The sequence below is a fragment of the Pleurodeles waltl genome, chromosome 9 (genome assembly GCF_031143425.1).
Source record: "Pleurodeles waltl isolate 20211129_DDA chromosome 9, aPleWal1.hap1.20221129, whole genome shotgun sequence".
NCBI lineage: Eukaryota > Metazoa > Chordata > Amphibia > Caudata > Salamandridae > Pleurodeles > Pleurodeles waltl.
The window spans coordinates 51,724,841-51,748,587 of NC_090448.1; positions in this window are offsets into that span (position 1 = coordinate 51,724,841).

Sequence of the window (23,747 nt, forward strand, 5' to 3'; positions counted from 1 at the left end):
AAATGCTGCAAGAGGCTTTCACAAAGGTTCGGCTTCCGGATTCGCAGCGTGAGGCAGTAATAGTGGTTCTCCCTAAGCCAGGTCGCGACCCAGTGGATGTTCGCTCGTACCGACCCCTATCACTGTTAAACCTAGACTGTAAATTACTGGTAAAGATCCTTGCGAACCGCCTTCTACCACTGCTGCAGTCTCTGGTTCACGAGGACCGGTCAGGTTTTATCCCTGGTAAGAACACCTTCATTAATATAAGATGCCTGCTAAGGCTCATGTCTGATGCCCCAAAGTCAGAGTATGAAAGGGTTGCGGTGTCCTTCGATATAGAGAAGGCATTTGATACACTGGGCTAGCCCTTGGAGGCACTAAGGCGTAGGGGTTGCGGGAAAGTATTCATGCGGTGGATCACCATCCTGTATTCAGGCCCAACTGCCTGGGTCAAGACGGGCGGGATCATATTGGACAGGTTCAACATCGGAAGAGGCACAAGACAGGGTTGCCCACTCTCGCCGATATTGTTCGCATTGGTGATTGAACCTCTCGTGGCACAGCTCAGAAGCAGGGCCCCAGAGTGGGGCATACCGCACGGCGAAATACACCAAATCGTCTCCCTCTACGCGGATGACGCACTGATATATCTATGCAATTGCACAGAGTCCCTCCCGGACCTATTGCGGTTACTGGACCTATTTGGAGACCTCTCAGGCTTGCGCATGAATTGGACAAAGTCCTGTCTGTTCCCAATGATACCAGTTCCCGAGACTCTTCGTCCCACTGTCTCGACACATGCTCTACCATGGTGCTATACCACCTTGAAATACATCGGGATGCACATTTTTCACGGTGCAACTGACCTCAGAGAGGGGAACCTGGGACGCACGGTAAGATCCATCAGAGGTTCATTGCCTTTTTGGTGCTCGTTCCCATTGTCCCCCATGGGGAGAGTGGCGGTTGCGAAGATGATCATACTTCCACGGCTGCTATGTCACTTCTCTGCGCTACTGATAGTAATCCCACATGTCTTCTTTAAGACACTGAACAGTCTGTTGACTAACCTGATATGGGGCTGCGGACGACGACGAGTAGCTCTTGCTGACACACACTTACCGCTCATGCAGGGGGGACTAGGCACCCCGCACTACGAGCTGTATTATGCAGCAGCGCAAATACATTGGACTTCGCGCTGGATGCAGGACCCCCAAACTCAGAGGCAAGGATGGTACAAGCCTCCTTGGGTCACACCAATGTGCTGCAATGGCTGCTAGACCACAACAGCCTCTCGCATCACCACAACATCCTGTTGGCGTAGCCCAAAAGAGATGGAACCGCTACGTACTGGATGGACACCAGGCTTCATCCTACTCACCCAGTATTCCCCTGCTGTTCATCCCTAGTGCCTGGAGGCTGGACAGGCTGTCCTCCTGGCCTACAAAGGGCATACAGACCATATGGGACATATCCGAAGAGGGTCAATTCTTGACCTACACCGCACTCGCGAATGCCCATAACTTGGGTCGGGGTTGGTTCATAACGCACTGCGATCTGCAGCAGCATTTACGCAGCACATGGCATTGCAGGGAATGTGAGCCCCCAACCGCCCCTATCTTGCATGAATTATTAGCCAGCCTGGGTACTCAGCTCAGCACATCTCAGATATATATTACTTTGCTCAGGAGCCCGGATGTGGCTCAGGCAAAAGCGAAGGCCAGGTGGGATCTGTCTCTCCCCACACCGCTTACACAACAGGCATGGAACACCGCACTCAACTTGACACACGAAGTTTCACGTAACCCCAGATTCCGTTCCACACAATTCAATTATTTACATCGAACCTACCTATCTCCGCATCGGCTACGGCGAATGTTCCCCCAAGCTAGTCAGGAATGTCCAAGGTGCGTGACCCGGATTCTACCTTCTTCCATATGACGTGGGATTGCCTCCCTGTGTTGCGGTCGTGGCAAGCCATAACCTCACTAACTGCTGAATGGTTAGGTCACCCATTGTCCCCCACGCCCGAATACTGTTTACTAGGTATCCGCCCGAGGCCCAAGGGAGGAAAACAGGTGCACAGGTGCACCAAACTGGCATTCGTGCTGTTTAAACGCCTCCTAGCGATGCAGTGGAAGGCACTGAGCGTGCCGGACATACACCGTTGGACAGGCGAACTGTTGAAACGGGCGAAGGCGGGGCACAGGTACTGCATTTACTCTGGGATAGGGGCTTGACGGTGAAGGGATTGAATGCATGGGACTCCTTCATTGTCTCAATTGAGAATAAAGATGACACACGCCACTCTTGAAAATACCAACAACTTTGGTTTGACACATATAGATCACATATCCATCACATTGCTGAGGTACGAGGACACTGGAGAACGCACATGGGAAGCCGCCCCAACATAACACCTCACTCTCCACATGGCGCGGTATCACACAGCTGATTAAAACATCTGGAGAGATACTCCCCGAGCCCAACGCAATAGTTACCTGCAACCCTATCACCCACATACACGGCGCGGAAGGAGGGACACAGCACGCCCGTCCTGGCGTTCTCTACCCAGATCCACTGCATCCACACGAAGGAACTGGGTTACCTATCACCCGCAATATCCATAATGATAGACCGATGTAACTATCAGCCTCCAACCAATAAACAACAGTTAGATTCCGCGAATGACTCATGTACCTGAAAAACACACAGCAGTTTGGGGCGCGCCCCCACCGCCCCCCCTGGCCCTCAGCCCCCCACCACACCACTCCCCCCCTCACATCCAGGACCACCCACGAGCCGTCTCTAACCTATTCCTCTGTATGTTTCAACCTTTCTTTTCACACCTCTCGATCTCTCATTACAGTTATTTTTTCATTATTGTGGTTACCCAAGTTGGTACAATTGTACAAACAGCGATGTTGCGCTCGAATGAATATGACTACTGTTATGTAACAAATGTCAATAAAGAGATTTAAAAATTATATACATAACTAAATTGGTTTGAGATTTATCTTGTGTTTTCACTTTATTGCTGTTTGAGCACAGCATAAATACTTTACTTATTACCTCAAAGTTAAGTCTGACTGCTTTGTGCCAACCTACCAGAGAGTTAATCACAGGTTTATTTAGTGAGTTTTTTGTTTCACTCTGACAAGGATTGTGATTATTCAACTGAGGGTGTGGTTTCTTACACCCTCAGTTAAAACTCCAATTTCTTAAAGTCTCTCACAGTGGTGAACAGGGAGACAAAAGCAGCCCTGGGAGATTGGTTCATACCAGCTCCATATTGTGCTGAGTGAATGTGGAAGTGAATTCGACTGTTTCCAGAATGAGCTGAATGTGAAAATTATATAGTTGTCCACATAAAAACTGTTTATATATTCTCATGAATGATTGTCAGGTTGGATAAAAGGTGATCCTTCATTCTTTCCATCCTGAAAAGCAACCTCCATGTGCTTGGCCTATTGAGAGTTTTTCTCTGTTTCCTATGTAGTCAGTGGAGCCTTAGCCCCCAAAAATATGGCCAGTGGCCACCACCTGCAACCACTGGCACAATTTAAGCACTGACTTCCATGTATGAATCGGGTAGTCAAGCAGGAGCCCTGACAATTAGCCTTAATGCAGCCTGCATATCTCTCTCTCTCTGTCTTTCTGCCTCTCTCTGTGCCAGGTAAAAAAATTAGTAAAAACTTTAGGAGGTCATGCATACATTAATTAAATGTAATGTTATAAGTAGCTCTAACCAAGAGCCACTAAGGTAAATGCTACATTCTAAATCTGGCTATTCACTAAAAGGTTGTTGAAACATTGGGAACAAAAGTTGTTCATAGTCTATGTCATCAAGGAATTCCAGGCTACTCTGCCAATCAGATCAATGCAATGCTGCCTCTTCGCTCTGATAGAAAGCAGAGAGTACAGCTTCTGACAGGGAGTGAAATCACAGAGGGTGGTGGGGGTTGATTGCAGAAGGCAAGGTATTTTTGTTTTTTACATTTGGTACAGGGTGGTGAGGCAATGTTATTTTCAGCTCCCCCATTAATCTGCTGCCCCTGCACAGCAGTTTAAAGCAGGGGCAGATTATTTTGGTGGCCACACAAAGCATGTGTTTATTCATGGGTACTTCCAGATCCCAAAAGATCCCTGCGGCGTTCACCAGAGGTCCATACTGTGCCCTGTCACCTTTGTGAGCGCGTCTGTCCTTATTTGGTATTTTAAAATTGAATTGATAAGGGGACGTGTTGGAGGTTCTACGGACCTTTTGACTACGCTTATAGTGATTCCACCATAAATCATAACTTCATCATTAATACAACATCCTCATCAATAAACAACATAAAATGTCTTTGGAGTCAATAATCTTTACACACCATGACCCATTTGGCCATGAATAACCACACCTTTTAGTAAAGCTAAAATGTTTATTTCCCTAGATTAATAATGCTAATGTCACGTAGCTTAGTCTCAAAACCAAATGATACACGTGTACAAACAACAAAGGTTGACCAAAACGTCTGAAGAATCTCAATTTAACTAAAGTATTTATAACTACCTTGAGGGCTACAGTAAAAAATCAATAACAGTAATAATTGAAAGACAGAAATAGTATTCATCTAGGCCCAACAGATGAACAAAATCAATTCTTGGTTAATGATAGTTGTGAAAATTTGGGCCATACTAACTAACCTTCAAATTAGAATACCATGTTTGGGCGTCATGCAAAACAGTTTTAGTCGAAGTTAATTTGGAAAACATCTAGCTATGGTTCTATCAAAATAGGGGTTGGTACCTTAAAGGAAAACACAAATACAATATGGAAAGAATAACATTTCATTATACCTCTCCTCAATAAGTCAGCAAGATGCGGTCTCTTCATCAGGTGGAGATCCATCTGGTCAGCATCAGGATTGGGACAGTGAAAGGGTATGGTTCAGAGACGGGGACTCTAAACTATCTGAACCATTTAAGAAGCAATATCTAAGGGATCAGCATAAGCAAATAAAGTCAAAGGTAGGAAATAAATCTTCAGGAACAGTTCAGCTCCTTGGACAGAATAGAATAAGCCTCCCCTCCCTCTGTGCAGTCGGGCTAAATTAAGTCGCATAAAATATATTCTCACTCCATCATTGGTTAGAAAATTGTACGTTCACAGTTCTTTGGTTTATAAATCTAAAATATAACTAAACAGTCTTTCACATGTCGATGATTGGCTCGTCTTCTTCTGTTCCCATCGTAAGGTTTGTCAGGTAACTGTTTTATCGCCATCCAAGCTGTAGTCAGTGCAGCCACTGTTCAGTCCTGGGAACATCTTCTCACGTGTCATAACTACAAAGTATCGCTTTCTAGTTGTAGGACATTCTAAAAGGCAGTTCTCATGAGTAAGTCTAATACTTTTACAAATCGCTTGGTCAACCCTGTGTGAACAAAAGACAATTTTCATTCTCGGCTTTCACAGAACATGTACAATTAATTTATTATTTCAGCTTTGCAGTTTAAGCTTTTCTATTAGGCCCAAACTACAGAATTTTAAAGCCTAATGTTGATAAAACAAAGATATTAATGTAAAACCATTAATATGACATACTAGTACATTATTTTCCTACACGTGCACATCAACCAATTAATAATATGCATTTTTTAAAGCATTACGTATTTTATGAAGGCCACTCATGTGGGCACATTTTCCAAGTCGCACATTATTTTCTATGCTGGCGTAATTATATGCAAATTCTTAACAGTTAATAAATATTTCTTTATTAGTAATTAATTCGGCTTTCACGCCTTTAACCTCTACATGGAGCTACTTGGTGTTCTACTCTCAGATAGCAGCTTCAGGATTGACCACTGTGCTGATGATGTAGAACTCTACCTGAAAGTCTCTGCTTCAGACATCCTGTGCCTCAAACACCGCCTAGACATCATCCAGGCCTGGAAGTTCAACGCCTACCTGAAGAATAACTCAGCCAAGGCAGAATTCCTCTTATTTGCCAAAAACTAGAAACAAGAAATAGTACAAACCTGGCTCAATGAACCTTAGCTACTTTGAACCCCGACTTTCGCTGAATGCCAAGTCAACCTGGACACCAACACAAAGTGACACAGTGCCAAAAAATACAAAGGTGTCCTGGTACCAGCTCATTCTTCTAGAGTGAAACAATTTCTTCCAAACAGCTCTTGTGCTCCTGCATCTGGATGTCGGTAACGTACTGCTCAATGGACTCCTAGACTCCACATCCTACATGTTGCAGAACGTCTTATCCACGGCCTGAAGAAATGTGATCACGTTACCCACATCTTAATGGAATTTCATTGGCTCACCTTGCCGGCAGGTGCTACCTTCAGAACCTACAAAGCTGCGACAATTAGCACCTCCACTTTTCTTGCAGATAAGGTCAGCATCTCTGCTGATTCTTGGCACACCCACAGCCATGACACCATGAGACAGCACACTAAGAAGTGTAAAAAAGAAAAATCAGGGCAGCAGGCCTTTTCCATCTATGCACCCGGGATCTGGAAAACATCTCAGTATCCATACAACCCTTTCCCCACCCTTCTCCAATTTAGGAAAACACCTGTTTAAAGAACACAACCTCACAATGCATTAACCACAAACCAGCTCCCTCTGCTATCATTAGGCTGCTCACTTTCTCTATTTGATGTCACTCAATGAAAATCATTCCCATTATTAACTTTTATCCATCTAAAAATTTTGTGTATGAGTTGCTGGGATTGTGATGGAAGGCTAATTCATTATCCTAACACAAGTCCTAGAACATTTTGGGAAACTAACATTGTAACTGAAGGCCTCATTTCATTTCCAGCTGCTTCCCCCTCCGGAGCGAAATGAAGTTAAGAAATTCTGGGCCCATTTCACAAAGGTTTCTTGCTGACTTACTCATAAACTCTTGGGTGCTCGCTAAGTTAAGCAGTAACACAGGAGAACTGCTGTGAAATTCAGGAACAAACCTGGAGTGCTCCTAGGGCAAGTCTGACCTATTCACTGCAAAATCTTTGTAAATTGGACATAGGTGTACCAAATGCTAGGCCAACACAGACTTTTCCTTGCGAATAGCCAATTGGATTTGCTGATGCTCTTGCTCCGGGCCAATCCTGAGGTTGGAGACATGACTCGCAATCTTGATCGTCCATCCCTTTCATCATAGGACACATACAAGAATACAGTCTGCCTAGCAGCTAGCACCTCGAGCAGGGCTCTACAGCTCACTGGACTGCTTCCACCCAGCCAGCAGAGCGTAGAAATTGCCTGTTACCTTGGGTCGATTTTTCATGTGCTCCTAAATTGCTTTGTATTGACACGCTGTCAGAAGTGAACCGTCACATTAACCCGCCGGGCCCGTTTGGCCCCTTCGGTGTGCCGGAGGACTGATTTCTTCCACAGGCCTGGCAGCGTTAAGAGGGGAGCGGGCTGTTTTTTTATCCCCACATTTTGGATAGGTGTTTCATTCACAATGTATTTTTTAACGTAGCGATAACGGTTTTTTTTTCATTTAATCTACGACTGCTGAAGGAAGAAGGGACATGACTGTTTGTGGTGAGAAAAACTCGATTCAGTGTACTTATTGCGCTGTGTCCTGCGTTAACACATGGGCTTCTCGGGAAGAGGCCCCATTTAAACCCCTCTGGCTTCATTAATATGTTTTCCACAGTAACCTGTAAAGAGAACGCCGTCACACTTAGATAGTTTTTCAAAATGTCTGCCTTTTGCCGGGAGGCTGGCGTAGCCGTTTTGGTTCCACATGAAACAGTGCGAGCTTGCATCACTCAAAGCCATCTTTGTTGATATTTCCGGCGAAGAAGCATTGGAGCAGTGCTTAATTTGAGCCGGTGGTTTCCGGTAGGGGGAACGGCACTTCTTATTGAGGACCGTTACTGCGAGCAAAATACACATATGGGAAAGACAGAGGAAGAGAAAAATGAAAAAGCGTCAAAAAGGGAGAAAACAAAAAGCTGCAGGAGTGAGCTGAAGGGGCAGGGAGTGTCTGTAAATGGATTAAAGAGGCCCGAGGTGCTGTCAGGATTGCACTGCCTCAGTATTCTGTGCTTGCACATTTAATTGGAGCAGCTGCATGTTTCAGAGGAGAGCTTTGGGCACTGCATGTTTTTATTTACAAATTAAACACCGCATGAGTGACAGCCCTGAGACCAGGACCACCTCAAGTTGGAAAGATCACATGCCCCAGGCAGCATGCATCTATTTACTGCACGTGTCGCAACCCTTGCTCAGAGGTAGGGCAACTGGAATTATGCAGCAGGAGAGGGCCAAATTATGCATCAGGGCTGAGTAAATTATGGGGCAAGAAAAGCAAAATGTGTACAGCAAAATGTGGCACATTTTGTAATTGAATTACTTCATTATTTAATCATTTTTAAACTTGGTAACACTGTCTGGACATTGGCTGTACCTCATTAGTACCATTTTAGAACCCAAATAAAGCAATAATAAAAAAAAAGGTAACAAATCCAGCTTTGCAAAGGGCCTTTCACTGTGCAGCAATAAGTGTCACTGCATTTTTAATAACTTTTGGACCGTTTGAGCTGAAAACAATTTTTTTTGTTAAAATCAGCAGATTATGTGGCAGATGATGGATTACATGGGGAGTGTGGCAAATCTATAATTATGCAAAAATTGCTGTGGCCGCACAATCACGTAATTCCAGTGGACCTGCCTATCAGGAGTAGGCTCTCCCGTGACATGATTATCAATGATCCGGGATTAGGTTATCCTTCCACTATCCCTTTACTTCACACTGTTTCCATCAGATTTCCTGCCACATTTTGTTTTGTGTTAGTTTGCTAATTTCCCTTCACCTTCTCTCTCGTTTCTTTCCATTTCCTTATTTCCTTTCTATTTATTTCCTTTTCTCTTATTTTCCTTCTGTTTTTGTCCTTTGCTTCCTTTTCTATATTAAACTCTTTTTGTTTGCTTTTTTTCCTTTAATGGATTTCATTCACTTTCTACTCAAACCCCCTATTACTTAAAATCTACATTTTATGTGGTTACCTTTTCTTTGTTTTTTTTTGTTGTTTCTTGAGTAATTTCTTCCTTTTTTCACCCTTTCTTCCATTTCAGTGTCTGTTCCCATTTCAGTATTTAATTCCGCTCCTTTCTCTTTCGTTTTTCTTTTCTCTGTTCTTTCTACCTTAACACCTTCCTTTTTATTTTTCTTTGTATTTCTACTTATGTTTCTTCTCTTTCATCATCTTGTTTCCTTCTGTTCCCCCTATTTTCCATGCCCTAATTTCTCCCACATTCATTTCTGTCACTTTTTCTCTTTCTTTTCGTCCCAATTCCTTTCCACTGCCTTTTCTCGTTTCCTATATTGTTTCTATCACACTCATCTACATTTCTTTCTCTTTAATTCTACTTTGATCAATTTGCCTCCTTAGAGTCACCGCTGCTCATTTCCTCTACTTCTTTCATATGTTTTATCTCCTTTTCTTTGTTGCTGCATACACTCCTATTCTTTCATTGCTTAATAATCTTTATCTTTCAGATGTTTTTCTTAGTATCTTTTCTGACCCATTTTTTTATTTTCATACTTCTTTGCTTTCCAATTCTTTCTTACCCACCAATCCCCTTGTTTATTTTTCTCTATTTCCTTCTTCCAATTGTTATAAGGCACACCTGGGGGCTTATTAAAACAAAGCACAGTGTCTCACTGTACACTGCAGTGCACCTTTAAATGCCCACAAACCATGACAGTGCACCCCATTACAGTCAGTGTGCTATTCCCAGTACATATGTGAACACGCACCTGCACTGGGACCTGTGCATCGGTGAAAGTCAGACTATTTGAAACCGCTGGTCCGCTTTTCACTGAGGCAGCAGACCCAACTTTACATTTAAAGGGATCTGCAGTAAGTGATGCACCCGCCTACTGGGGGGTCCCTGAAGGGTCCCTGGGACCCCCATTTTCTCCACACAAGGAGTGGCGTTGGGGGACTCACAGACTATGAGCCTCCTCCATGTGTCACACAGTCAGTGCCAGTGGTGGCTGGTAAGCACAACTTAAAGGAGGGCATGGGCCCACCTAGGTGGGGGCCCACCCACACATGCACGCTCATTTAAACCTATGCATTCATATGCAGACGCGCATTCACGCCCCTTCACAACACTCAATCCCAAATACACATTCATTCATACTTACATGCACACTCCGAACAGTCAATAAAAACAATACTTACCTGCTGCAGCTCTTGGAGAGGGAAGCCTCGGATATTCCAGAAGGGTTGCAACTGCTGCCTCCCCTCACTCGGCAGCAGTCCCTACCATGTCACTGAGTAGGATGGGGTCAGAGAGACTGCTGACCCCAGCCTCTCTGTGACCAGGTGTCAGCGATAGAGACTCGGTCCTGGGATCTTCAGTGCTTGAAACTGAAGCGCTCATGTACAAAGTTATCAGTGACGCTCTCCCCCATCATGAGAGACAGATCCTCGAGGACATTTGCAGAGCTGAGGAGGTCACACCCACAGGAGCTGTGACAGCCTCATCCCAGCAAAGTTCAGCTCAGGCAGCCAGGAGCCTGCACAGTTAGCACTTGTCTAGCTCCCGGCAGCCTGACCTGAGAATACAGTGTATGTCAGGGTGACCTTTGAGCCCATAAGGACAGGCCACTGCTGGTCAATGCACCTTCTGATGGTCGTGTCTGTAATATAGAATAGGTGCAAAGCAAAGGATTCACTCATTTGCATATAGTCATGACCTCATGTGACAAGGCTCCATTGGGATCATGCCGGGGCAGAATAAGAGCAGACGCAATACATTTTACAGAGGGGACTTGCAGGACTTTGTGACCCCTTCTGCAATACTAAAGTACCCGCCGGGGTGCAACCTGAAGGCGCATGCACTTGCTGTGCTCATGAGGCGCTCTGTATACATGGCCCCTGAAATGCATTAGTGTACCTCATAGAGAACTCATTTCATCCTGTAATAGAATATAGTGAGAAAAACAATTAGCTCAAATGTACAATAGGCAGCAAAAATGAAGAAATTAAAATCAATAACAGTGAAATAAATCGGTACTAAATATAAGGAAAATATAATCAGGGTTAGATGTAGGTTAGAAAGAAACTATTTTAGCAACAAAGGGAAGCAGTGGGTTTTAAGATGTATTCGGAAGGTCAGAAGGTGGGGTTGCTCTCTTCTTTAGAGAGGTGGGTTGTTCCAGGTGCGCATGCCCTAAATTTTAACTAGAAGTCCAATGCTGGTGTTGCCAAATGCTGAATACTAAGGCTGCATAGTCTTGATTCTGCCTCATACCTCTCCCTCCACACTACACTCTCTGCCTCTTTATCTCGCTTTTTCAGATTTCTTTTGATTGTTTCTTCCTTTGTTTCTTTCTTTCCTTCTTTTTTTCTTTCTCTCGTTCTTTCTTTCTTTCTTTCTTTTGCTCCTTCTTTTGCTCTTTCTTTTGCTATTTCCTTTGCTCTGGCTTAAGTCTGATGAAAATGTAGTTGTGGCTTCCAAGAATAGTGGCAGCAACCATAACCACAAATTAAGCACCGGATGAAGGATCGCCCTATGGAAGATATAACCCTGAATGCAGATGCCTGTGGCTGTATTACAAACAGGGTGCACTGTCTCTGTGTTGCAGCACAGCTTTAAGAGAGTGCACAGGGAACAGACGGGGACTGTGTACCATATTACAAAGAGTACTTTGTTCGCAGTGCAGGTGCCAACTCGCACCTGCACTCTGAAAAGCGCACTAGTGAAAGGCAAACCAGCTGTTGGAAGCTGCCCAGCTCCCTTTCAGTGCAGGTGAAGATGTGGTCTTGCCTTTAGAAGGAGGGAGGGATCCCCCTGCAGATGGATGCCTTGAGGGACCACCCACCTGAAGGGGATGTCTGAGTGGAGCCCCTGGGACTGAGAAGGATGCCCTTTTGGGGAGGGAGGCGGACTATGTCCCACCTTCTTTGTTGCAGAAAATCAGTGATCCTTCTGAAAGCTTCTTTGACACTGTTCTCACTTCTATACCATGACATGGGAACAGTGGCAAAGAGTTCCTTCACTTGCATGGGACCAAATGTCCATGAAAATCGGGGGCCTCCACCGTGTGATAACACTGATGCATATATTGCAGCATCCTGATCCATAGTACAAAGGGGCTGTACAAGTGTCTCTGGTGGCCTCTTCTGTAATACCAAAGTGTCCGAGGTGTGCAAATACCAGGCACACACGCCTGTCACACATAGAAAGACTTTGCACCATACATCCCCTGAAGCTAGACGGTATAGCTGCTTCTGAGTCCTCTCAGACTACCAGACATGGGCATCTGTCCTCCTAGTTGAGAAGGGATTTTCTGGTTGAAAGCTTTGTAGGTCAGTCAGCAGGCTTTGCATTTAATCCTAGCTATGATGGGAAGCTATTGATGATTGCACAGTATTTAGGTGATATAATCAAATGTACCTGAGGTGGTGACAAGACTGGGAGCTGATGGAGAAGTGCCTTGAGTGTGGTGATGAATAAGTGGCGCTAGTTAGCGTGGTGTTCCCCAAACCCAGTTCAGAAATAACTAATGCAGGTACTGCAATTTTCACCTGGTCACGGAGGATTAGATGCCTGATTTTTGGGGGGCTGTGAACATAGAAATATATTTATTTCGCTGCTTCCATTTATGTGAAGTATCAGTGAGGATAAGAACAAAACTGAGGACAACATTTCAGGAGTACCCATCTCATTAGTGTACATGAAATCACCACATCAGTGATATAGTGTGACATCCATGTACATTGTTTCAATATATGACATTTTTTTATTCAAAACCAGTGCAGAGTTTAACTCATAAACAAAGTCCATATGGAGATACAATATCCAATTAATAACACGTTCTTCACACAAGATTCTGTGTCATTTTCAACACCAACCTCGTCTTCCTTTAATGTGTAAATTGATATCCTCTCAAAAATAAAACAGATGCACAGCGGGCACGTGTTTCATGGGGAAAGCTTGCATTTTAAATGCCCACGTAGCATCATGGAAATGGTTTTAAGCAGAGATGCCTACAAGAGAATTGTTGTGAAGTTGTTCCACTGGACAAGGAAAATGAAAGGAAATGATACCTTCATGGATAGGTTCTTAGTTAGCAATCACAGTAGATCGGTAACCAATCTGTTCAGAAGTAATTCCTATGATAAGGCTTCGTATCAAGATAAATGCACTCAGGCTGAAATGATGCTGTCATCAACGAAAGAGCTCCATCGTAGCAGTCCACTTAAGATTAACTCAGTTCTCTTGGGATTTAACAGAAGGACGCTTTCTGACATTCAGTTCTGCAGTGTGACTTGGGAGGTACACAGGGTGAAGATGTCCTCAATTGCTTTTAGATTTAATTGGGGTATTTAACATATATGTGCATAGTTGCCAAGTTTCTCAGGTCCTTGCGTGATGTGCTTCTTCCATCCAGGTTTTTTTCCCTTGCATTCTGGGACTTGTAGTCCTGTTCTACAAATCCAGAGTTAAAAAAAAATACCCGGCAAACTTGGCCTGGCTGTCTGAATATGCCTATAGCATTAAGGAGCAGACTCAGGCGCTCCATTGTACAGTAGAATAGTGCAACATCTACAATAGCACCCTGCTGGACCACCACACAGCACTACAGCTTCTCCTGAGGTTTCGTTCCTGATTCTCAACAAGTAATATCTGTTGATGATTAGTACATAGTTGGGTCGCAAAATCAGAATTGACTCACAAAAAGTTGTTGTACAATTTGCTACAGCTTTTTGCAAATTGATTGTTAGTAAACCTGTCCCTAATCTAGTTCTAATTCTAATGATACTGTCAATCTAGTAAAACTGCCTTGGTGGAACACTGTTACCGCACAGTAGTGGTATGGGTGATTTTACACACTGATTTCCAATTTTTTCATCAAAATGGGAATAATGTGTGAGGTTTCAGGCTTAGGGATTGTTTAAAACCAGGCAGCGCTACACTCTCTTTCCTCTGTGAAAAAACCCCAGTTTTAATTTGCACTTATCCGCTCTAAATTTAAACTTGGATGCAAGTTACTGCGGTAATTGAAATTACGTTTTTACTGTCCAATCATAAGAAGCAAGGGGGATTCAAAAGCATGTTCAAGGGAAAAATGGCTGGCAGTCAGTCCAAAAATGCATCTTAGTCCACAGAGACAGAAGTGATTTCTGGGAGTATTTCACTTCGAAGCTCTTAGAAACTTTGGATTTTCTGACCTCCAAAGAGTCCACAACCTGCTTGGCTGAAGTTAAGGAGCCTCAGCTGTGGGCAGGTGGTCAGGTGTGACCCATAGTGCTGTTGGTCATAGCTAGGTAAATGAAATCACAAATTAATACAGGCTAATGAAGCTCTGCTACATCAGTAGTTTCCTTCTGGCAGCAGTGTACTAGAAACGTAAGGTCCACTTACTTCTGGTTGATAAGATTCACATTGAGGAATCTGCTTGCTGGTGTCTAGAGTGACTGCTGTTTAGGAGCTCAGATCTTCAGCATGTATTCTTCCATCCTTCTGAGGTTGATCAACTGGATTTCATTGAATGGTGTAACTGTAGCACCTAAAATAGTGTAGCATGAAAGTGGTATCTAACCACAAGTCATTTCTATACATTGCTGGTGTTCTTCAAAGTACTTGGTATTAGGCAGGAGCCAAACATCCGGCATCATATTCTTTGCCTAACAGTAGTATGAATAATGAATTAGTACTTACATTGCCAACATCGCAAGCTGAAATGTAAGTAGCCAGATTTTACATACTTACTTATGCCAACTACCCCTCCTGGCACATAGGCCATCAACCAGGACTCTCCATCCACCTCTGTCTTGGGCTTTTCTTTTAATCTGACTCCAGGTGTAACCTATCTCCTTATAGTCAGCCTTGAGGCATTGATACCCCGTGTTTCTTTGCCTTCCTCCTTTCCTTTTTCTTCTGAGGGCTCCGGGTGAGTGCTTGCCTGGTGGTGTCTGATGCAGGCTTGCAGGGGGTGTGACCTATCAGGCCGCAGGTTCTTTTCATTTCTTCGTGAGCATGGATAGTCTGTTGCCATGGGTCGTGGTTGCTGATGATGTTTGGCCAGCGGATTTGAGGAATTTCCCTCAGGCAGGTGTTGATGATGGTCTGGAATTTTTGTTGGTGGTCACTGTTGTCCTCCAAGGTTCTGCTTCATACAGAAGGACAGATTTCACGTTGGTGTTAAAAATCCTGATCTTGGTTTGCGACGTTGGGTATTTGGAGCTCTATATCTTTTTATCTGAAATAAGGCAGCCCTTGCTTTGCTAATTCTTGTCTTGATGTCAGTGTCTCTGCTGCCTTGCTTTTCTATGGCACTGCCCAGGTAGGTGAAGTCCTTAACCTCTTCCAGTGCATCGCAAACAAGAGTGACTGAATTTCTTCTGGCAGTGCTCGCCTTCAGAACTTGGTTTTTCCCAGGTGAATATTGAGGCCAAGTTGTGCTGATGTGGCTGTCACCTTGTTGGTCTTCTCTTGCATCTGCAGATAGATATGGTAGAGTAGGGCCAGGTCACCTGGAAAGCCCAGGTCATTGAGCTTCCAATCTTGACATTGAGGTCCTCCGTAAATATGGTGATGTCTCTCTCATGGCATTTCTCTAGTTTGGACTGGAGTCTATTGTAAAATTGTTCTTTTTCCTCTTTTTTGCTGTCATTTACAGGTGCATAGTACTGGATAACATTTGTGGGAGGCCACTGTGATGATTCTGGAGTGCAGCACACATAGAAAGAGCAAAAAATGAGGTGGAGTAAAAGTATTCCTCCCCGTTGTGCCATGCTAATGCCACCCCTGGGGTGGCGTTAGTTTTTAGCGCTGCCTCAGATTTACGCCTTCTCGTAAATCTGGGGCAGCGTCAAAAGCAATGGGTGTCGCAGTGGAACGCCCTCAGCAACATCTATTGCGCGCCCCTCTGCCACAGACAACTGCTTCGGAGGGGCCCATATTTACAAGGAGGCATTGTGGCTTAAAGCCTCCTTGTAAATATGGTGCAGTGAAAAGCGCCACTGGAGCGTCATTGAACGTGGCGCTCCGGTGGCGCTAGGGCCTTTCAAATCTAGCTCGCAGTCTTCATGAGGCAAGCATGCTAGCATTACTCATCTAGCATTGTCTCTGGCCCCAAACACCAATTATATCTGGATGGAGACATCAACAGCAGCACTTCTAACAGCTGTTAGAGTTTCAGACCCAGATACACATGTATGTGACCTGGGCACTCACACTGCTATATTGCTGCTTAATTGTCCCAGTCAAGGGCCCATGCATTGTTTCTGATGGTGTTCGTCAAATTCCTCACATCTATCAGAGGTTCAGATGCTCAGTATAACGCGCACCATTTTGGAGGTAAGCAGGACCACTTGGTATATTTTTTGAACGTCTGTATTATTTTCCAATCTGGCCAATAATTGAGTTGTTTCGTTATTTTTTCCTCCAAGTATCCACCTGCCAATATATTCTGAAAGGTGAGCAAGCTTTAGGATCTGCCTATGCACACTGGCATGTATTGCCACTATATTGTTACATTAAATTTTGCCCCATATATTTCTTAGCAGATACTCTGCTGGCTAAGATGGAGGTATGTTTATATAAGAATTATAAAGATAGTTAAAAACACTCTGACTTTCTACACATAATAATTGCCATTCCCACCTTTCTCTTTTGGTTATATTTAGTAAAACAAAAACTATGCACTTTTACGGATTAAGTGGCAAAGTTACACCAGCCCAAGTCCTGAGGCGACCGAAACGTATCCACGATACTGGGGCCAAGAATGATGGACTTTTGAAATTTGTTACAAAATTTTGGAAGAGCAGAATATGAGTATTTTATAGGGGAAGATATAACTGAGGAATATTTTCCTCATGTTTATATCAAATAATTTGGACTGGTGTCCTAGGAGACTATTTGTGACTCATTGATTGTTTCTGCGTGTTGATTTTTTGTATTCACTTGATCACCTTTATAACGACTGCTGTGGACTGCGTGCACTTCTGACTACTCATTTAGGTTGTGACATTTGATGGTGTAATTATCTTTCAAAATTTTGGGAATTATTTGTAAACCCTGTATCAATATCAGTACACTGTACTCTGTTCTAAGGCTTTCAAACATGAAAATAGCATAGTACTTGTTTCACTCAATGTTGGCAGGTAATTTGCATACATATTATGTCGGAATATTCAGTTCACACCTACTCATGATGCTTGCAAATTAGTTGACAAGGCCCTTTTTTGTTGTCTATAACTTGTTGTGTAACAGCTTTGTTTCCACTTTATAGGGGCCCATCCCCATGTTTGTTTGCAGATCAATGACACTCCAAGCACTAGATGCACTGGTTTGTGATCCGAGAGGCGTAAGTGTCAGCTGTTTGATGTCACCAGCCTATGGGGCCACATTCTTGAAGAGCAGCCAGGACTGCAGTTATAACCATGTATACACTTGAATAAAAGGTACCCGCACCGGACATCTATTAGATCACGATCCTGCATTATTGTCCGAAGGTGAGCCGCCCTGCGGTTCTACCACTGACTGCTACATGCATACTATCCAGACATTCCTGCAACTTACAGCTGAAGTCTCCTCCCATATCGGAGCATGCAGCTTCATCGAGAGGACCCTTCCCCATAGCAGTTCATGGAATTTGGGAAAGCTCATTCTGGCCAATCCATGGTATGGCATAATGACCCTTGTCATCACAAATGAATCCTGACATCATGAACTGGGTTTCTGTCCATATCAGGATAGCCACTTCCCTAGCATATGATGAACAAGACAAAGTAACACAGCAAGAGGCACATTTCTTAGCAAGACTATGGTTTGTGTGAGTTGGGAGGTGAGTCTCCTGCAGTAAGACAATATACACACAATGTCTATCAAGGTATGCTAGGAGCTATCTGATTTTTTTAAGGGTTATTACGTCCTTGCACATTCCGTGTCAGACAGATCAGAATCTCACGCTCTGCTCTCAGGATCCACTCAGCATGATCCCCACTGATCCTCACTGCCTCCAGGCAATCTTCTTCTCACAGGAGCTGTGGTCTTGGGTCAGGCAGAAAATGATGCCCCAGACTCCAGGCGAGTGTTCTTGATTCTCCTGGGTGATGTACACTCACACAGTATGGGGGAGGCTGGCAGACCCTTAGTCCCCGGTCCTTGTCACAGCAGACAGAACTCATGCTGAGCTTCAGCTTGACTATTAGTATCTAAGCTTCCCTGTTTATTATCAACTTCCAGGCACAAATGTGATTTATTGGCTCTGTCTTTCAAGTTTTTTTCTGGATGTTGCCCACTTTGAAATGCCCATTCTTCTGTCTTGTTCTTCCTCCAAAGAGCGGTCTATCAATGCAGGAGCGTTTGCAAATCTGATAGTCCTAATCACAAGCCATGGGAGTAACTAGAGAATCACACCTGGACCCCCCATCTCCGCCCTGAGATGTGTCCAAGCCCACTTCAACAGTGACCTCTGTCAGAAACAAAGAGCCCCTTTGAAGAGCACTGAGGAGCCTGGCTCTTCCTTCTTTGGGTCTGAGTGACCCACCCAGGAATGCAGCAATTCACAAATCTGTCTGGAGGCTCCTCTACGTCAACAGGTTCCTCCAGCGAATCCTGGGTTTCTCAAAAAGGGACCTATAGGTCCTCAAGTACTGTACCTCTCACAGGCACTCAGGTTTTCTTATCACTCCCCACAAATACACATGTAGCCCTTCACATACTGTATAATTTCCAGGGTACAGGTGCATATAAGCGTGGTGAACTCCAACATGCACATCTGCCTCTGTGTAGTGTAGCACACACTGGTTCACATACATGCCAGTGCGGTGCACTCAAACATGCATGCACTGTCTCTATATACTGTAGCACACACTCGGTCACGTACATCCCAGTGTGCTGCACTCCTACATGCACATGCTGTCGCCCCACATCCGTCCTGATGTAGGCCAAGGCTGAGATGAGCACACATTTTCACTCTAATTAGACAGTAGGTATAACCCCCCCAGAATCATAGCTCCTGATAAGAATAGACATACATGTGGACTATTGGCCTCCGTCTGCTACACTATCGTGTTCATCGGTTGCAAGTGATTCTCCAGACTTCTTCTGAACATCCCTCACCATCGGTCCATGGCATCCAACTTCAGGAGCTGCACTGGCTAGCACTCGCCAGATGCTCTAGGTTCAAGCCTTTTTTTGCCTTTTCCAATAAAGTCCTCATCTACCTTTAACGTCTTGTTCACCTCAACCTTCTTATGTGAACACAACATTCTACTAACCTCAGCTTAGCTTCTCGTAAGAAATCTGCTCAGTGGGGTGGACGCTCATTTGTTTTTTTGGATCCCAAGCTGTGAAGGAGCCTGCCATTATATTCATGACTACACCCCTGTGAATCTGTTTTTAGGAAAAATCTTCAAACCTGGCAATTCTATCTTTAGAAGACTTTATCCCTGCCTGTAGCCCAGCTCTCGGCACCAGGATTCTCCATCTGGATAGCCACGAGCTTTAGACATCTAATCCATTCATTTGTTGGGTTTTGCATGAGCCTGAAAATACCTGCCTGACAAGACTCCTTTAGTTTTAATAACGTCTTCAGACAGTATGGTTAAACAAGCATTTGCAATGCAATGGGTCTTGCATTTGCTCGAGATAGAGCTATTCGTGTTTTAACCTCCTAACCAGACTTTTCTTGCCATATAAACTGAAAAGTAAAACAATTTCACATAAGTGAGCCAATGGTTGTCATGAGCGTGAAGTAGACACACAAAAGAAAACAGAAGTTCGCTCGCAGTGAAACATATTGGCAAAAGTGCAATTATCCATGTAACCGGCAAAAGTGCAATTATCCATGTAACAGGGTTGATGTCGATTATTGCCCAGCAAGATCATGCTGCCTACGAAATAAAAAGAAAAAGTAATCCAGAAACCATATGGAAAACATCGAGCCTCGTATGTTTTCAGTAGTTGGATGGTGTGCTCAAGGAGTGCTAAACACCGGAAAAGGCATGACGTGGGTATGCTTTTCACTAATGAAATCAAGCGAATTTTAAAAGGCAAGCCCACGAACCAACCAACCCGAGGGGCATGGTTAAAAACCCATAGAGAGATTACACCAGGGACAGAGCGGTTTGCGTGCTCGACCCTAAAAACGTGAAGATGCATAGGAAACTAGGAGTTACAATGACCCCTGTCTCTGTTAGACTCACGCAAAAAAACCTACAACTCTATAAAGAATATTATATGGTAATAACCACCAGGTGGTCCCAATGTCTTCCACTGTTAGTTCCACACCCCGTTCCGGAACGGAACAGGAAGGGCTCAGTGATGAAGCATGCCACCAAGGGGTAACCCTGGTGGGTGAGGGTTACACATCAAATAAGCTATGCACATTTTTTATCTGTAGGACAGACCCTGCAAAGCCCCCTTCAATCTAAAAAAAAACCAAAAACTGGCTAAAAACAAAACTTTTTCCTGATCTCAAAAGCACACATTGCCATAATGGTCCCTGGCACTGAAGCAAAGCACTTTGGGGCATATTTATAATGCTGTAGCGCCACCTTGCGCCACATTAACGTCATTGTTTTTTACGTTATTCTGCCCAAATGAGGCCGAAATCCCCGCACCTTATTTAGAGGGTGGAGCAATGCATGCTCCACTCTGTAACCCTCTGCGCTACATTATGCCTGCGCCAGGCATAATGTATGCAAAGGGGGCGGTCCCCTGTTTTGGGAGCTGGAAAATGGCACAAGGAAATCTACGAGATTTTCTTGTGCCATTTTTTTCAGCACTTCTAATGCCTGTAGGCGTTAAAAGGGGGCTTCCATTCTTTAGAATGGGGCTCTATGTACTCTGCAGGAATAGCGCCAATATTTTGGTGCTACTCCTGCAGAGTACATCAATAGCGTCATGTAAAATGACGCTATTGCCCACTAACCTGCGCCATGGTGCGTTGTATTTTAAATACGTCGCACGTGGTAGAGGTGTGCTAAGGGGGGCAGGGAAAGTGCAGTGCCACTTTCCATAAATCTGCCCCTTTGTGCGTAGATGTGCTCCTTGAGGAGTGCATGCACTGACAGTGAAGTCAGCCAGTGGCTGAGGTGGTTGACTCATTACCCATGCTTTAGTGCCTGTTGTAGGCAGAAGACAAAATGTGAATGAAACAATAACAGGCTTATGAATGGAGTGGCTCCCTGAAAGCCCCTAGCCCCACACATATTATACATTTAATTTTAGTGAAACCAAAAGGTTTTGTCCAATGCCAGCCCTAAAACGAGAAGACCCTAGAAATGTTACTTTCCATGCATCATGGGTACCAAAACAATTACCAAATTAGTTGCCAGTCCTGACTTGATTTGATTCTAACAAGCCATGTCAGCATTTGAGAGATATTGATATTCTTGAAATGTATGCGCAGCCGACTCAAACTTGTCCAGGAACAGGAAACACGTTTGGCATCTTCAAGAGGACCCCTGGCATCAACACACGATGATACGACAAAGCCATCTTGTTAGTCAAAAACAGTCCTCAATATGCCTTATACGAAGCATTATTTTATACTCTGATAAAATGTCATCTAAATAGCACATGTTGGGGACAGAATTTTAAACATCGGCTAAGAAAAGTAATGAAAACAGAAGGGCTCTGTGTTGATGGCCCCTTGGAGGGATCTGAGCCATAAGCTCCCGTGCATCAGCGTCAGTATCACACCGCTGTTCTGCGCCCTGTAATTTGAACAAGCGCCTTTATCGCGGTGTAAACAAATAATGATTTCACCCTGAGGGACTTCTTTTTTATTCATTACTTAAGGCTTAAGCATCGGGAATGTGCCGGTGAATGAAGCAAGGAGTCTCAGAGCCCAAAATAAAAATAAAAAAAAGTCTCCGCGCCCAAAAATAACCATCAGAGGTGCACACCGGCACCCACCGGCACAAATTAAGCAATGTAAAATATCTTATCAGCAAACAATGCAGTTTCGACTATTTCCCTGATTTGCCACGCAATGATGGTGCCACTTTCTATCACTTGAGGCACATTCACTTCAGACAAGAACATGATCAATCCACCGATTCAAGCTCTTCCAGTGACAAGGATAGAGCACCAGTGCAATATTCTACCAGAACTGAGCATGTACCTCCACTCCTCCGGACTCATCGCACACAGCATCCCACTGCCCACTTAAACCCCATCTGAGCATCTCTGGTCCTGCTTGGCTCGGTCTCTAAAAGCGAAGCAACACTTCCTCAACTGAGTCCAACTCATTCCATGACTTCTAATTCGAGCAAGTATAATAATCACTCCCGACTCCTACAGACTCATCGCAAGCGACCTCCCACGGTCCACTGAATCCCCATCTGATGATCTTTGGTCCAGGATTTGTTGTACACCTGAGCCCAAGGCATCACTTGCTCAAACAAGCCCAACTCACTGTACGAGAGAAAGGTTAAGCAAGCATCCTGAGAGCTCTTCCAAAGTCACAGCGCAAAGCTCCCACGGCCCACTGACACCCATCTGATGACATCTTGGGTCGCCACCTGACACCCCCGTCCCCCTTTCCAGCACTTAGCGGGAGCCTCAGCAGCAAGCCTTGTCTGTACCCACCTGGAGACAACAAGGCACCTCTCACCAGCCTATTCACCGCGAATGAATATAAGTTGAACCGAGAGCGTTTCAGGTTGAAAACGAGCACTCTTTGTGTGAATTAAAAATTAGCAGACGGCACACCTGTTCCTACACGAGATGACATTTTTTTTCCAAATGGCACTTTAATTCGCGCAGTTAAGTGGAATTTGCCGAGATAAGGGCTCTTGGGATAGTTATCTGATTTCCAAGACCCGCGGGGTTGTGGGAGCGGGTCTGGGGCGGTAAAGAGGCATTCATCAGTGCCTCGGCGCGCGCATTAATGAAAAGATTTCGCGATAACATCCTCGCAGCAAATAGAGGTGCATTGTTTACCCATTAAGGCTCCTTATGCAAGGATCTGCATGAAAGGGGCGATCCGTGCTCTTCGGGAGGAGAAAGAATGCGAAAGATAAGATGTCAGCGCCTTTCATCCCTTCCTCCCACGCTAAATTTGTGGAGGACCTGAGGCCTGATCTTGAGTTTATCGCTACAGTTCCAGGACTTATTTTCTGGATGGGTCATGGGTGTGTTCGCGTGGGCCTATTCGAGCCCAATTTATGTCAATTCTGGAGGTAGCCTACGCCCTAAATTTACACATGGATGTTGATTCACCAAAGTGCTAGGGGTAGCAGAAATTACATCACCCATCCTTGACCTGAATGCCAGGGATAGCGGAAGTGACATCATACATCCTTGACCCTAATCACATCACAGGTAGTGACATCATATGAACTTTGACCCTCAGTCTTCCCACAAAGTGATGTCACATGACCTTAACCCTGATGTCATCACAGTATTTGACATTGCTGAAGTTATAATAAAAGCCACAATAAAATCATGACTGGTATAATAACACAACATAGAGAAATGTTTATTTTAGATACCACTTGCATTAGGTTGCTGACCTGACATGCAAGGAGATCATGAATCTCTTCTCATAGTATTACATGAAAAAATATGTGTTCAGCTCAATTCGACAGAGTAGCAAAAAACACACAACAGCACTGGGAACATACTTGTTTTATACGTCACATGGTCATTATTTAATAGTTTCCCTACTGTGTGCTGCAATGAGAAATACATTGCTAAATCACAGGGAGAGGAAAAAAGGGATTTAAATAAAACAATAGTAGTGATGTCTACATGTATTCATTGTTGTAAA